Source organism: Gavia stellata, chromosome 17 (genome assembly GCF_030936135.1).
Source record: "Gavia stellata isolate bGavSte3 chromosome 17, bGavSte3.hap2, whole genome shotgun sequence".
Classification (NCBI taxonomy): domain Eukaryota; kingdom Metazoa; phylum Chordata; class Aves; order Gaviiformes; family Gaviidae; genus Gavia; species Gavia stellata.
The window spans coordinates 18,206,016-18,222,312 of NC_082610.1; positions in this window are offsets into that span (position 1 = coordinate 18,206,016).

Here is a 16,297-nt window from a genome sequence, read left to right on the forward strand (position 1 = left end):
CTCGGAAGAGCTGTTATCTGTCCAGATGTTTGTGAGGGGGAGGACTCCAAGAGGAGCCTTCTTCATTACCTCCAACAAACTCTCCCTTTTCTCTGGCAGATGCTTCCCACTCCTCCCACTGTGCAGCTGGGGTAGGGAGAAGATGTCAAAATTTACGGGGCTGGTAGGTATGGCCTTCGGTGTGGCCATGGAAAAGGAAAGAAAGAGCAGTCACTGCCCCTGGACAAGCGCTCTGAAGTGCCAGAGATGTCCCGCTAATTCATGTATGCCACTTAATAATTAAAAACTGCCATACAATTGTTTAGCAAATGCTAGTTTTTAGTCATCATTATGAATTTTTTACTGTAGTACCTCCCAGGAGCAAGTCCAATCGGGCTCCCATCATGCTATGCAATCTGCAAGCAGCCAGGGAGGCTGAATTCCTTTCTCTAGGAGTTGACAGTCCAAATAAACAAGGCAGACAAAGGAGAGGAGGGGAAACAGAAGCTCAGGGGAGGTGAAGTGAGTTGTCCAAGGTCACGCAGCAGGTCAGTGCCAAAGCTGGGAGCAGAACCCATGCTGCCAGCTCCTGCTCTCATGCCCTGTCTCCCTGGGGAAGACTGGGCCAAAATAATTTATGAGACAAAGAACTTCTATCACATTCCTCCTGGCACCATGAAGTTCTTTAGCTTGTGCAAATAAAGCACAGCCAGATAAAGAGGCAACTGGGCACTAGTTATATTTTGGTTTGCTAGGTCCTTTTTTCTTCACATTAGTAATGTTAGAAAAATTCTTTACCAGCTAAACTAACCCATCGTCTGGATAGAAGTATCGGAGTCAAGGAAGAGCATTGCTTCGAGTCACTGCTTCTGGAGATCTGGGTGATGGGGTTCAAGGTTGGACGGTATTTGCTGGAAGAAAGGTGCTGGCCTCCAGCCCTTAAGCCAGCATGGCTTGGAGATGAGATCCCCTCCTGCTGCACACTGGCACTGAGATTGTGGTGGAGGTGCCGACAGGCAGCCTGGGCAGCTGCAGGGAGAGAGAGGGGAGAAAGAGCAGTGAGTTGAGAGGAAGTAAGGAACCAGCCATATTCCACCGTGATTTCCCTCTGGAGGGAGATGAAGAAGCTGATGAGGTCCCAATGAGGCATCTTCTGTGAGTGCAACCAGGCAATGGACCATCTCGATCTGGTTTCAGAGCATGGTGGAGTTGTTGGAGGTGGTGTGGTTGCTGCTCGTGGGGAGATGATAATCTCGAGACTCACCCTGTCTCCCCTGAGAAGTAGGAAAAGCCAGCAAGGAAGAAAAACAGCATCCTTAGGGACTCACCTGTTTGCCTGGGGCAGAGCTGTTGAATCTGGTGCTCTCTTGGTCCCACTGGAGCCATCACTGCTTTCATGTTCCATAATTCATCTTTCAGCTGTTTCTCAGGAAACAGAGGGTCCTACTGTACACAGCATCCATCCAGGTACATGTACCTCACCATCAGAATGGTATTAGCCAGCTCTCCCTTTACTCCTTTAGGTGACAGGGTTAGCATAATACTTATATGCTTTTGTTGTTGTTGTTGTTGTCTTCTACTAAACTCTGGCTGGTTTGTTCTTATACTCTTGTACTAGGGAGGGAGGGCTGGAGGCTGGACTAGGACATCTGACATGCATGTGAGGGGCTGTCACGCTCAGACTCAAGCCCTCAAGCCCTCCCCTCCCCTGTGCTATGAGGCAATAACCTTCCTGAAACTAAACTGCCCTGCCTTCCCGGCAGTGTCATCCTTTAGGGAGCACACTTCCGAGAAGAGCTGTGGCATCACATGAACACGCGTTTGGGAAGCTGGAGAAGTGACTATTCTTGTTTTTGCAGTTGATTAAAAGATCTTTCATGAACAGATGTTAAACACAAGAACTTCCACCTCTGCTTCCCTCTTCCCCCACCAATTAATTTTCTTCCAGCACAAGGAGGGCCTGATCTCGATGGCAGGGCTAGGCAGGTGGAAGCTGCTCAAGCCGTCCTGGCTGGCTGAAATGTCACTGGCTGATGTTGTTAATTATCTGCAAAAGGTTCATTATCTCCTGCATAATGTTTTGTTGCTCAGCTGCTCAACTGCTCTAAAGACCCTGGGTGGCCCTGATGCCCTCAGACCTCCCTCAGCCCATCTGAGGCTCAGGCGATTCTCAGGGCAAGACAAGGACCACAGCAGCATCTGCAGGAGCATATGGTAGGAAATCAGGGTTGGAAAAGGAAAGACAGCCCGAGAGACCTCATTTAAGCCATATGACACGTCTTTGCATGGGAGAGGACTCGTATCGAATCCATCTTCCCAGTGTACTGTCTTGTGAGCCAGACTGCCTGCTTGATAAAAGAGCAAGAAGGAGAAAAAAAAGAAAAAGAAATCTTAAAGCTAATTAAGTAGGACAATAATTTAGCAATGGACTCCCAGAAAGTCTCGGTGTTGCCTCTGAGGTCAGCTTATCAAGTGCCACATCTGACTGAGGGGCTGCCACAGCTGTCCAACATCGCCTCACCTCTGGTAAAGCTCATCGCAAAACCTCTGCCTGCTGCCAAACACAGGCGGTGAAAACTGGCAGGATCTGCTCATTCCATCCTACATCAGGCTTTGAAAGGGTGATGTTGGTGTGGACAAGCAATGAAAAACACTGGGCCCGAATCTTCTGTTGGTGTAACTGTGATGGTGGTGCCACCAAACAGCAGAGACATTTTTGACTGATCACCTGCAAATGAGAGCACTCGAGGCTGCTGACCTGGACATCTACTTGAACCTTGCCCAAATGGTTTTTTTGGCCTGGAAATGGTAAGAGTTAACCAGAGTCAGAAAGACTGGTTTCAGCAGGGTCAGAAATTACTGCCAGACAGCATTCCTCAGGGTATTTTGGTGCCTCTACCTCCAGTCAAATCCCAAAGAGGGCAGAGGAATGCGAAAGTTGAAAAAAAATGTTGACTGAACTTTTCAAACTTGAGAGAAGGGTCAAGTGTAGTTTGGTTCAAGTCTCAGGTGAAGGCCGGGTACGGGTTTTTGTCTACCGGAGGAGGTTCATGCATACCTGGTTCAAACATAATGTCATGGCCATTGGGCAGGAGGGACAGTGAAGCAGTGGATTCACCTCAATCCTGCCCACAGCATCATGGCAAGGCAAAGCCCCCGTGACTCCAGCCATGCCATGCACGGGTGCCCATGGGACACACAGCCCCACGAGGGCAGGAGGCCAGCACGGCTTCATCCCCCCTGTGCAAGAAAAAGGGTAGGTGCCCAAGACCAAAGGGCTGTTCTCACATTCGGGGTGCACTAGAAGGACTTCATGGTGACCCACCTGCCATGCTGACAAATCCTCGACTCAGTCCTCTGTGCTGCTATCAGTTTTTTGTGTGACTTCGGGCAAGTCAGTCAGATCTCATTTTTCCAGAAGTCCTCAGGAGACCGTGGAGATAAATAAGCAGAAAACTGAGTCTCTGAGATACTGTGGAGATGAGGGAAGGATGCCACGTAAATACAAAGGATGAGAGTTATGCACAAATACCCATTCACCCATTTCAAGCCAAGACTAAGGGCCCTGCTCATTCACGCACTTCTGAATTCACATGAATATCCCTTAACAGGAAAGCAAATGCCACTTACAGGTAACCTGAGGTGCTGTTTAAATGGGTGTCTTGAGGAATACCAGCAGGTCTTTGGGGTTGTTTTCCCTCCATTATTCACTCTTCCTCCCACTTCAAAGAGTTTGAAATGGCCAGGAACAGCAAGCAATGACAGAGAGAGATAGTTTAACCATTAATAAGGGTGGACAATGGTTAAGGGGGTAGCTAAGTCCTCTGCTTATACCTAACCAGCCAGCTTCTTGTCTCTGTGTCATTTGTTTTGGGGTTTTTTTTGGCAAGCTGGCCCTGGCTGAAGTCTTTTCAGGAGTTAATGAGCCAGAGGAGAGTCATCTTCCCCATGGTCATGTTTTGAGCCTACAGTTCTTGCAGGTTTTCTTGGCTACCACACACAGGAGCACTGCCGCGATCGGGGTTGTAAATACTGGCTCTCTGCCGAAAGGCTGCACAGCGTGGAGCAACCCTGGATCTCCTCTCAGCCAGGAAGAGCTTGCCCTAGATCTAGGCCAAACCAACTGGTGTTTGGGCAAAGGCAATGTCTGACTCAATGCAACATGATCTTCAGGTGTCATCAGAGACATTTCAGGGCTACTGTAATATACATCCAGCTGCCACGGCTGAACTCAGCTGAGGGCTGTTGGGGGTGTAGGCACGTTGCACCCTCTCCTCCCATCCTTTGCCTTCATCTAGATCAGTCCCTCCTGGGAAAAGGGCTCAGAGCCCTCACAGCACAGGAATGGCTGATCCTTCGTCTGCATGGCCGTGGCCGCATGGGAAGGAGGACAGCCAGCAAAGCTGCTCACAGCAAAACCATCCCTGGGACTCCCCTCGTTTCTGAAAGAAACCCATTCAGAAACATCCCAGGATCCATACAGTAACACTCATTGGCACTAAAACCTGTGTTTGTTCTTCAGCCGTCTGTTTAGGATCCTCAGCCTGTTAGTAAAAGAATAAAAAAGGTGCTCTGATGTGCACCTGATGGATTGTGTCTGAGTTGATAGTTCCTATATAATAACAAGAGCAGAGAGAGTGTCAGATTCATTGATCTAAAAAAAAAAAAAAAGAAAGAAAGAAAGAGAAGCCACAATATCTAACACTTGTCAAAAAGCAGGGGTAGGGGTGAGCGGGAGAAGCTGGGCAGCTCTTTTGGAGTTGGCACTAGAAATTAACATTTTCGGGAGTTTGCGGTCGGAGAAGTGACTTCAACCAGTTCGGGTCTACTGCCTTTCTGCCTCTTGAGTAACATGCAAGCAGCTTTGAACACTGACAAAAACAAGTTTTCACTAAAGTCAGCACTCCCAAGCTCGTGCAAAGCTAAAAGAGGGAACTGCAAGCCAGTTTTTACTTCTCCCACCAGCAAGGCCACCAGCTGAATCCTGACCTCAGCATGTTTTTGGTAGGTGACAGCTTAAAAGCAGGAAGGACAAGCACAGGAATATGAACACACCAAGAGCCACCTGAATCCTCCTCTGAACTGAAACCCATAATCAACTGTTTCAGAAATTCCAGCAAAGTTCAGCGCTTTGACATGATCCATATAGTCTGGAAACTTTTAAATAAACATCCTGACTTCTGAATTGCATAGAAGACTGGAAGCAACCTCATTTCTTGCTCAGATATCATGCGAGACTTGCAGCGTTGCCAGGTAGGGGAAAAACCCACCTTGGTTTAACCTATAAACAGTGTGCCACCTGGTAAAGGCAGGAATCATTCAAAGGAAATATATCTGGGATGTAAAACAGTTTTGCTAAGGCCCTCTTTATTGATTCTGATCTGTCATGAGGGGTGCTTCAGATACTGACCAAACCCAGTTGCTATGAGAATTGTTTTCCAAATTTCTGAAAACCTTGTTCCCAGCTTTTGAGCCACAGATCTGCTCCTACTCTTGTTGACGTTGCTGGACGTGGTTGTGTCCTAATGCAGTGATGGAACTTGGGAAGTTGTGCTTAAAATGCAAAGGGCCTGATAGGAATAATCCCAAATTGGGCTCAGAAGTAAGAAGAGTGAGCAAGCCATGCTACATTGACGGACTGGTGGTCTTCCTTTCTCAAGGTCTCATATAAGGCACTTAAGATCCTTCCAAATCCTAAGAAAGGAACACTCAGAGGTTTTATTAATACAGAAAAGACCCTCAATCTCTTCCCCTCACCATCCCAAAATACGACTGTATTTTAAAAACACTTATCAGCATGGAGACAATCTTCATGCCTTGTGTAAAATTGAGCATTTCCCAAGTGGCATCTGAAAACATGCCCTATTTTTGTCACACAGGTCTCAGCCTGCTTAGCAGCTGGATATTAAGACGAGAAGAGCTGTAGCTCTGATCCTGTATGTGCGTGTATTGCTACGAAGCACAGCATGAGGGCAAAGAGCCTTGCTGCTTGGTGAATAATCAATAGACTAAGTGGGAAACTGTTTCCCAATCCTGTGAAAATTTCCAGAATATCTGAAATGGTTTTTTTCTCTTTCCTGAATCAGGACAAAGCCAGAACTCAGAAAACTTTTTCGAAGCCTGAGTTACAATGAAACTTTTCAGTGTTGACCTTTTTCAACTTTTTTACTCCACGTTTACTGTATTTGTAATACTATTACTGAACCTAAAATATTTTCGGTGTGGGACTCCCCAGAGCTGAAACCACTGACAAGAGACTATTTGCATTTGCTGATATCAAAACTCAACTTTTTTTCTGCAGATAGTTTTGCTTTGGAGTAAGTGGCATTTTCAGGTTAAAAAACTGAAATTCTTTCAAAGGAAAACTCCTGACCACATTGAAGAATGAGATCAGACATGGCCCTGTAGCTTGCACACCGAATTAGCCTGCAAATGTTTGTTTCAACATACTCCCCTGGGCAGGAGTAGCTCAGACCAGCTGTAGAGGAGCTGCTTGCTGCGCCTTGTCTTCATCCCTGTGACTTCCTCAAGACCCCTGTGGAGGGACCTTGGAACTGGGACCCGTTTCTTGGCCAGAGCAGACAGGTTTTGTGTTGCAGAGGGGGAATCACATGCAAAACAAAAGGCATATGCCAGCTCCTTCAGATGTGGCTCCGTGTGCACCTGGCAGGCCTGTGGCCACTGCTTTGGGATGCGCAGGTTCTGCCCCTCCAGCATCTGCTGGCTTCCTGGCAAGTCGCTGGAGGTGGCTCCATCTCCTGTGCCAGCACGCCTAGGGAGATTTTCATTTGCCCCCTCTCCCTCCACCAGCTGCACTTCGGGCCAGGGAGAAGGAGCTGGGGAATGTGCTGAAACACCTCTTTCCCCAAACCGCAACGTTTGCTGCTGCTGTTTGGTCCTATCTGATAAAACAAAACACAAACAGCGAAACCTGCTCCGCTCGCTTCCTCCCTCTGACAGGGTAATGAGCTCAGCACGTCCCGCCGTCTCAGCCAAATCCTGCAGGGATAATTTAATCGCATTCCTGCTCCGTCTGCCTCAGTTACCCCACTTGGATGTGTTATGTCTCTGCGCTTCCTGTTGTGGCATCCTCGGCATTCCCCACCGCGCTCCCAGCCGCATTGCTCCTCCGCGTACGTCACTGCCCAGGACGCTTCGCCGGCACACAGCAAGCTGTCAGAGGCAGTGGGATGCATTCCTGGGATAGGTAGGTAAAAGCTCGTTCAGATCTATTCAACCCAGGACTTCTCAACCATGGGAGATTTGGGGGCGTGTGCGTGTTTGGTTTTTGCCTTGGCACCATATTGAGAGAAGGGGGCCGGAGGGAGTTTAGATTTAGGATTGATTTTAGGGGATTGACAGGCAATTCCCTCCTCGTGAAGTTTGCTGGCGGAAGTTTAGTGAGACCTTTAGAGCACAAAATTCGCGAGTGCTGAAAGCCACTGTAAAAACACCTCCTCATGAGCAAATTAACAGCAGATTCCCAGACCTCATCAGCCAGGGTTCTGCACGCAACCCTAAATGATGAACTTCGGACTCGTGTGCACGTTTTGGGCACCAAGTTCAGAGCCCAAAATTAGAAAGAGGATGAAAAGAAAACAATTTTCCCACACAGCTTAGTGGGAACGAAAATGCTTCTGCTACCCTGCCTGACACCCCGGCTGGGGGAGCTCCTGTCGGGTCGCAACCCCCCTGCCCAAGCATGCACCCGGTCTGCGCTGCGAGCATGGGAGTACAAAAGTCCAGGGGGAACCCTCATTGCAGAGACTATCTGCTTCCAAACACCCCTGTACTGAAGCCACGGTTGACGCCATACCCTTGTCAATATGGTTGTGCCACTGCGCGGCGTGCAGCTATGCCGCCTGCTTTCTCCAGCTCTCTGCTGCTCGCTTCCCGGCCGGTGCTGCTTACTGCTGGCATAGGCGCTCCTCATCGAGGACAGCAATGAATTATCACCTGTATGGCAGAGGAGAGACTCAGCCCCACCATGCACACCAGGAGAAGCAGATCCCAGCCCTGCTCCTGGCCACTCAGAGTAGCTGGGACACCTGGAAAAAAAAAAAAAAGCACAAACTGGAGGTAGGCAGAATAACCTGCTCCCAAAACCACTGTGAGATGCTCAGCCTCAAAAATGTGCCAACTTTGACAGTCCCAGAGCTTTAAGGCGCAGGACGGGAATGGCTTACTTGTTGCGCAAGTTCGCTAGCCTCCACAACGCTGCCCGAGCAAAGCCCTGCCGCGTGGGGAGGAGCTGGCCACAGGTGAGGGGGATGTTTGGGAGGACTGGGGGACCTGGGAGAAGCACTGCCTCAGCTTCTGACTAGTTGTCGGGCTTAAGAGCAGCAGAAGTCATTGCTGAGAACATCATTTGTACCTTGAAAGTGTGCTGGTGTCCGGGCTGAGCATAAGCCAGCAAGAAGCCGTGCCAAAAGCTGAGCCAGAAAAGGAGATTTTTGCAGAAAGGAAGAATCAAAGAAAAGTCCATTTGTCCGTCCCACCTACCTCTTCCAAACGAGCTGGCTTGTGGGCACCTGCAGTGTTCACTGAAACCTACTGGGAACTTGCTCCAGCATTTCTGTCCCCAGCCCCGGGCACACCGGCTCCATTTTCACTGTGCCAACTTCTCAGCACATGCTCAGTGCTCGGAGTTGATTGCCCTTGGATGGAAGGGCTGGTTTGGATTTACCAAACCCAACACTACATGTCTCTTACATGTCCAAGCCAAGCTCTCTGGGGCTTCAAGGGCCATTTGTTGCTCCAGACCATGTCAATTTTGGCAATTCCTTGCTAATAATGTCCCTTCATTCTCCGACCTCAAGCAGCTAGCTCATTTGGGAATGGCGAAGGATTTTTTGTTACTGAAATCCCTCTTGTACCAAAGTGAAAGGACTGCTTTCTCCAGGCAGCACGTGAATAATCCCAGGCAAGCAGAGCCTGGCCTTGGCGGCATGACCTCCGAGGCAGTATCTCCATAAAAGCAAATGCGAAGGCCTCCTCCAGCCCTAGTATGCAGAGCAGAGATAGCGGGATGGGTCTGTGTGAGCCCTTGAGGGAGCATCCTTGCTGCGACCTTTGAACCTGGTCGAGTTGGATGTGGAAATAACTGCAGGGCTGTGGGGAGGGAAACGGAGAGCAGACGTGGGAGCAGGCAGCGTGCACGAGGCTTCGTTTTTGCAATGGGGGCAGAAGACTTGCAAGTGCCGGAGGGAATGAAGATGCCTGAGGTGCCGCATCGCTCCCCAGGGTGGAGGTGAGAAGCTGTCGAAGGGCTCAGCAGAAGTGTAGCTATCGCTGAGGAGTTCAAACTAGACCCAGCAGTGTGATGAGGCAGGGACCGTCCTCCCTTTTCATCTCCTCAACCTGCAAACTCCCAGCAGCCAGCTGGGACTGGGGGCATGTGCAGATGGAGAAGGTTGTAAGAACTGTGTGGACTTCCCTGACCTGGGCTCCAGCAGTCCTATCTTTCCTCATGGTAAAAACTCTAGAAGAGAAAACACATGGTCCCACATTTGTATTACACGAGTAGCACTGGACCAGTTGGTGTGGAGCTTTGGGGAAGGGGAGGGAGGCACAGCTTAGTCTGAGATTTCTTTGATATGCTCAGTTATTATTAATCTTGCAAGATGCATGTGATGGCCAAATTAGCCTTACCACAGGAGTCTTTGAAAATAATAGGCAGTTCAGAGGTGATGCCAGCTTTACATTAACCATAAACATATACTGAATATCTATGGCATGAACGGAAGCATCTGGAGACCGAGAAGGCAATGTCAAGCCCTCACAGGTTAGGGAATTAGAGAATTGAGATGCGTGTTACATATCCCTCATTTTAAGTTGCCAAGTGCAAGATATGAGAGATTGGATGTGCAGAGGTAGTCAGCCTTTGGGACTGGACCTGGGGCCAGCCAAAGCCATGCTCAAGGTGCATAAAGAGCTACAAAAAAGCTAATTAGGAAAATTGAAATTTGTATGACTCATGCTAGGTATCAAAATGCATGGTTACACTTTGCTGATAATCCCTTGGTACCTCATTTCCCCCACTGTGAAATTAGGATGATAGTTTGCTCTTATCTCACAGGTAAGCCACAAAGATATATTCATTAAAGTCTGGGTCATATTTGTAAAGGATGCAGACACTAGGGTGAGACCATCACAGAAACACCCAGAAACGAAAGCCTAAGTTAAGACAATATTTTCTAAGTGGGAGACATCGATCTTGTGACAATGTTTAGTTACAATGACTTTTATCTCTGCCATGCCAGTCAAGCCACTTAATCATCGCATTTGATGGATGCTGGGGCAGCATGGCCATAATTGCTCATTGTCAGGCTGATACAGAGGTCACAAGCTTTGCTAAGCTTTGGATCAAAATCCAAAACAGCCCCTGTCACGTCTGTCAGGTTTAAAAGAATAATAAATTCACTAATTTAGCTTTGGTATTGGGTAGTAGCTGGTGCCACTTTTATCTGTTTCTCCTGAGAAAATAAACCCAGCACCACCATCCCCATCCCAGCACGGTGATGCTGCAACATGCTGTTAATCTTCACAACGTGAGACGAAGGCTTGGGGGGAGGTGAGGGAGGGCACAAATTTGTGGCATGACTCAAAGGCTCTGCAATACCTCCCTTGCCAGACTAGAGACAGCTTTGTGGAAGTGGCTGGGTGCCCCTGCGCTTTGTGAGGGGTGCTAGTGCTGGTGAACCAGACCCTGGACACTCATCGAGCCTGCCACAGTTGTGGCTCCGTGGCAAGGACACTGTTATTGCAATGACAGAAGAAAAGGGTTTGCCATACTGTGTCTCACCCTTAATCCTTTAAAAATTAGTGTGCAGTCTCCAGCATTAACTAGCCTAGATAGTTCAAGAAAGGTGCAAGGAGTAGGCACAGATTTACCAGCTCTGATCCTAGCTGTTAATACCAAAATATTATTTTTTAAAAATTCCCTTTCCCAACTTTTGTTAACGTTTGCTATCATGAAGTTGTTGACACCACTGTTTCCTACACCCACCCCCCCGCCATTCCATTTGAGTCTAACTGTATTCTCAGAGGAGCCCAAGACGACGGCTGAACAATGTCCAGATCAGAGGTGGACGGAGAGGGGTGAGGACGAAGCTGGAGAAGGAGCGGATGGGACAGGGGAGACGGGAGGCTGGGGCCAACGAGAAGGTACGAGCGCAGCAGAGACGGAGGGAGCACCATGGACTTTATTCTCTGGCTGCAGGTACATCAACATCGAAATCTCTGCTTGGATCTGGATTTGTTGACACAAAATCCACTGCCTGAACGTGTGGGGTTGGAAGCAGTTTACCTGTTACATTCCCAGTACTATCTCAGGAACATAACTCCACAGGCTGGAGCAGTTGTAGTATATCTGCCTGTCTCTTATCTAATGTGTAACCTCCTGGACTGAAGACATAATGTACTGTCTATCCTTTCTGTGATAAAAATAAAGCATATAAAAACACACACACACACACAATCCCAGGCCAAAAATTCCCTTAGGGGAACATACTGTGACTAGATAAGAAGGTACTAGCTGGCACGTAGTTACCTCTTCGCTTCCTAACTGGGACACTCGGAGAAAGGGCGGAGTTGGGGCTGGTGGGGGGCCACAGGAGGAGAGAGGGGAGAGAGAGATGTCATGGGAGGGATGGCAAGGGAAAAAAAGTGCCGTGGAGAATGACTCAAGGAAAAAGAAGTCAAAAGCAGACTGGACTTATTCAAGGCTTTCGTAGCCCCACCAGCCAGCCTTAAAATCTGTCCTCTTTGGGACCGTGGGCAGCAAACCCTGCTAGTGCTGCCCTGAGGGACCAAACAGGGGGTCTTTGGGGCTCAGGGCATCAACTTCTACATAAAATAAAAACAGCTCCTGGAGGGTCGGCACATGTGTCACACGTGACACCACACACTACGTCTTCCCGGTGCTCTACCCACTGCACCCCCTGAAGGTCAACCTCCCTGGTGGGGCGTGATATGGTCTCTTCTGGGACCTGATTTTTCCATCTCTCCTTTGCCACTGATTCCCCTCAGTGGTGCTGGGCAAATTTCCTCATTACCTTATTGCAACATCTTTGGCCGAATGACGGGTGCGACTTGCATCACCTCCTGGGCATGTGGGCTCTGCCACCAGGTCCTGCGAGTTGTGTCCGACACGTCAGAGGCTGGTGGGACTCAGGAAATGCTGAAGGAAGAGAGCTTTGAAAGAAAGGTGGCAGTGAAACAGAAGGGAAACCAGAGGCTCAGCACCTCTACAAACCAAGCCTTGCTGGATCACCCAAGCTCAGGTTGGCATCCAGGGTCACCAAATGCAAACCCACTGCTCAGTTTTTCATTCACTCCAGGTTCCCTTTGTATATCCAAAGCAATATAATAGACAATGAGGAATTGCAATTGCATTCAATACTTAGAGACAGTATTTACACAGGAGCTTAAAAATAGTCAGAGCCACACCAGTGCTTCCTATCAACACCTTCTGCTGGCCCCACAGTTTGGCAACAAGCAAGGTAGCGGTAGTCCCCACGCCATACTCTTATACCACTCTGCATCCAGCAAACCCCCCAGATTCCTCCCTCCCTCAACTCTTCTTGCCCTCAAGTGCCTTCAGAGAGAACAATTCTTAGAAGTCCAGCTGCTTGATTAAATTTTTGCTTTATCTTGCTTTCGGAAATGAGGTGAGAACCTGGGTTGTAGCCTGCCTCCACCTTGACGCTCCCTGTGCGGGGAAGCCAATGGTGCCAGTACCCTGCCAAGGATGCATTTTACAGGGATATGCATGGCTCAGTTGACAGGAGGCTGCCAACAGCCCAAAAGATCACCAACCACGGGCCCGACTCTTTGGAAACATTTTCACAACTAACTAGCTTAGCCAGTGGGGTAAAACATATATTTCCCAAAAGAAGGCATCTCATGTTCTCTTTGATGGATGGGCTCAAATATCGAGTCATGTTAAAAATTTAAAATTTTTGGAAAGCCCAAGTACTTTAGAAGAACTTAAAACTTCTTTTTCCTTTAGTCTCTTTGTAGTATTTTAATGAAAAAGTTAATTCAAATTTTAAGAACTGTGCTAGAATGAAGTAGCAAAACATTTGGTTCTGAAAATGTCAATATTACATATTTGGACATTTTCTGTGTTTGGTTTTTTTTAAACTAACAAAACAAAACATTGAAATTTATACTGGCTTTGCCAAAAATGTCAGTTCCATCAAAATGACATTTTGCAATGAGAAACTGTTTTATGCTTTTTTCCCCACCTTTTGCTGAGTGCTTGCACTGAACTCTTCAGAAGAAGTGGCCGTCCGGGTTATACCGGGAACAAACACTTTGTGAGCATGCAGGGGTGTTTGCACACGCAAAAACACCTTTGGTTATTGGTGCCTGCATGGGAACCAGCAGGTCAGGAAAATGCAGCCCCTGCTCAGGGAGCCTTTGCCTGCAACTTGCTCTGGTTGAGTGAAGGAGCTCACAGCCGGCTCAGGAAATAAATTCAAGCATCCTCTGCCTCAGCCACGTGGACCAGACTTCCCGGGAGGGAGATGAAACTGTTTACACCCGTGCAGCTGGGTCCAGCGCTGGTGCCAGCCTGGCCCTGCTGCTGCCCTGCGATAAAGCCACACGGCCAGTGGACCCTTGGGCAGGGCCAAATCCGTGCTCGCCCTGGGTGCTCTGGCAGGAGGCTGTGAGAAAGGACAGCTCGGGGGCAATCATTAACACAGGTCGCACTGCAAACACCCGTCTTCAGGCCATTTGAGTCAGTGAAGCGTACTTCCCATGGGAACTCTTAGTCCTGGCTAACTTGAGGCAGGACCAATTAGAGCAGGCAATAAATACGCTTAGCATGCTCAGGAAAATACATCTAAAGCTGTTTATACACATTCCTTTGGACCAGTCAGCAACAAAAATGTCCTTACAGCTGTTCCCTCCTTCCCTTCTTCCCTCTTTCTCTGTGCCACTTCAAAAATAAAACTCGCTGGCCTCCCCTAACCCTTGCTGGGTTTATTCCTATTCACTCCCAAGTCCATCAGGTCTCGTGTCCCACCAGCCCCTTGACTTGTGAGCTTCCTGCAGGATCCCACTGCTGTGTTTCTTCCGGCTCCCCCTGAGGCTTTAGAAACGCAGTAGGAGCCAAGAGGAAAAAGGCTTGCACGTTTTCTTATCATTGAGGAGCTGATACCTGGTACCAAGTCACCTTCATCGCCTCCGGCCACCTTCGTCATCAGGTTGGGGCTTTGCGTACATAGTGCACTTAATCGGTACTAATGACACGTTGACAGCAATTGCAAAGGCAGTAATAGCCGTGGGGGACAGCTATCTAACAAGGATGATCTCAGGTGGTGGGGTCATGGCCACAGGGACAGTTTGCAGGGAACAGAGAACCCAGATCTCACGTCCCAGACCACTGCCCTACCCACAGAGTCGTCCCTCTTCCTCACCGATACCACGCTTCATTAGATCTGCGTGTTGTGTGATCGGTCACATTAGCTACATGGCACTTTTCCCGTTTTCCAGGTGGGGGACCAAGCCTTTTGTAAGAGGTCTCCAACTGAACGACACGGTTATGCAGCATTAATAGGGTTTGAGCCTAAAGCAAAATCTTCCCACTAAGTTCCATGGTGGACCAAAACTTTGTTTCACCAAAAAAGTGAGGGTCCGTAATTTGGACTTGCTCAAGATCAGAAATATTTTCTCTTCAAAGCCAGGATAAAACCTGAATACGACTAAATTCTTTGTGGAAAAAAAATAATATCTTTCTTTTCAAATCTGGTCAAGACTGGTTGAACTTATTTACTTTATATTTTATATTACCTAATGGTCCACATTTTTAAAAGTTATTTCAGGATAAAAAAAATAGCACTTTTCATCCTAAAAATATTTCAAGATATTTTGAGTTTTAACAGAACTGCATTCTCCAAAGGAAAGCCCGCTCTTCCCCTGTTTCCCCTACCAGCTCTTTGGCAGTTTCGTGCGTGGCACAACGGAGGTGTTGGAGTGAAGCACCAACTGCCCCAAGGTTCGCACTAACCAAACCCAACTCATGAGTCCTCTTCTCAGTGCCAGTCACAGGGACACAGACACATGAGGCTGGAAGAGGACATAGGAATCTGAAGACCTGCTGGTCACCTCTACTTCTGGCATATTCGGTTGTCATTATCTGGTTTATGGCCCTGTGGCTCTCTCACCATTGGTGCAGCATGATGGCTGGGAGGTCTGCAGCATCATGCCCTCCCCAGCACATCAGTCTGCAGCTCGCCCACCGTTTCCCTCTACCTGTGCTGCCATGTGATGAACCCTGAAGTTACCAGGAGCAAAGAGAGAAGAAGGTGGTCAGGCACAAAGAGACGTGGTGAGGCGTGCCTCTCTTACTGCTTCAGCTGGTACTCCGCATCCCCCTGCTTCCCCTTGCAAAAGCAGCTTGCATGGGGCTGGGATAAAGCAACCATGGAGCAGGAGAGGAGCCTATCCCTTTCCCTCTCCTACCAGCTTTGTAATGATCAGTGTCTTGGAGTCAAGCTGCTTCAGAGGTACTGGAGGCCAGAAGACAGCTGATGGACATGCCCTCTAGGGACAACAAGGAGCTCCTCCCAACAAGGAGCACACAGCACATACGGCCAGGGAGCAGCAGGTATTTTGTTCCTGGAGGCTTGCACCTCCAGAGTGGGGCAAGCAGGAGGGAGAGATGCATCTCCCACAGCCGACAGGTATGGGCAAGGCTCTTTGGTTTCCAAAGCTTTCTCCTACCACTGAGGCTGCTCCCAGAGCGGACGCATGGTTAAATGACTGGCTGATATCTGCCAACCAAGCTGGAGACCAGCTCAGAGGAAGCCACTAGGTGCTGAAGCCACAGGTCCAAGTTTCTGAAAAGAGCCCTCTGCCAAGCTCAAGGAGGCTGAGCCAGAGCATCTGGCTAAAACACACACGCACACACACACAAAGGCAATTCTCAGAACTAAGCTAGCACAATATTTGCTCGGAATATTTTAAAGCTTAATTCCAGTGATCCCAGTGGCTTTCTGAGCACGTCTCACTAATGGAGCAGTTCCAGGCTTTATCTGATCAACCGTCTCCACCTTCCCTCACGCTTGTACAGCAGAGCAGAGCTTAATGAGCTGAATGTGATGCAATGCCTCACTTTCTGGTCCATAAAGTAGGAAGCCCATGGCCTGGATAAAATCAAAGACATGCTCCTGTGTGTGTGTTTATGACTGGAAGGGTGACAGTGGACAAGGATTTGGTGGGAGAGGAAGGCAGGACCAGATGTGATTGGAAGAGCAAGAAAGGACAACGTGGTGGTCAAAATGCAAGACTAACCACCTGTGTTAAC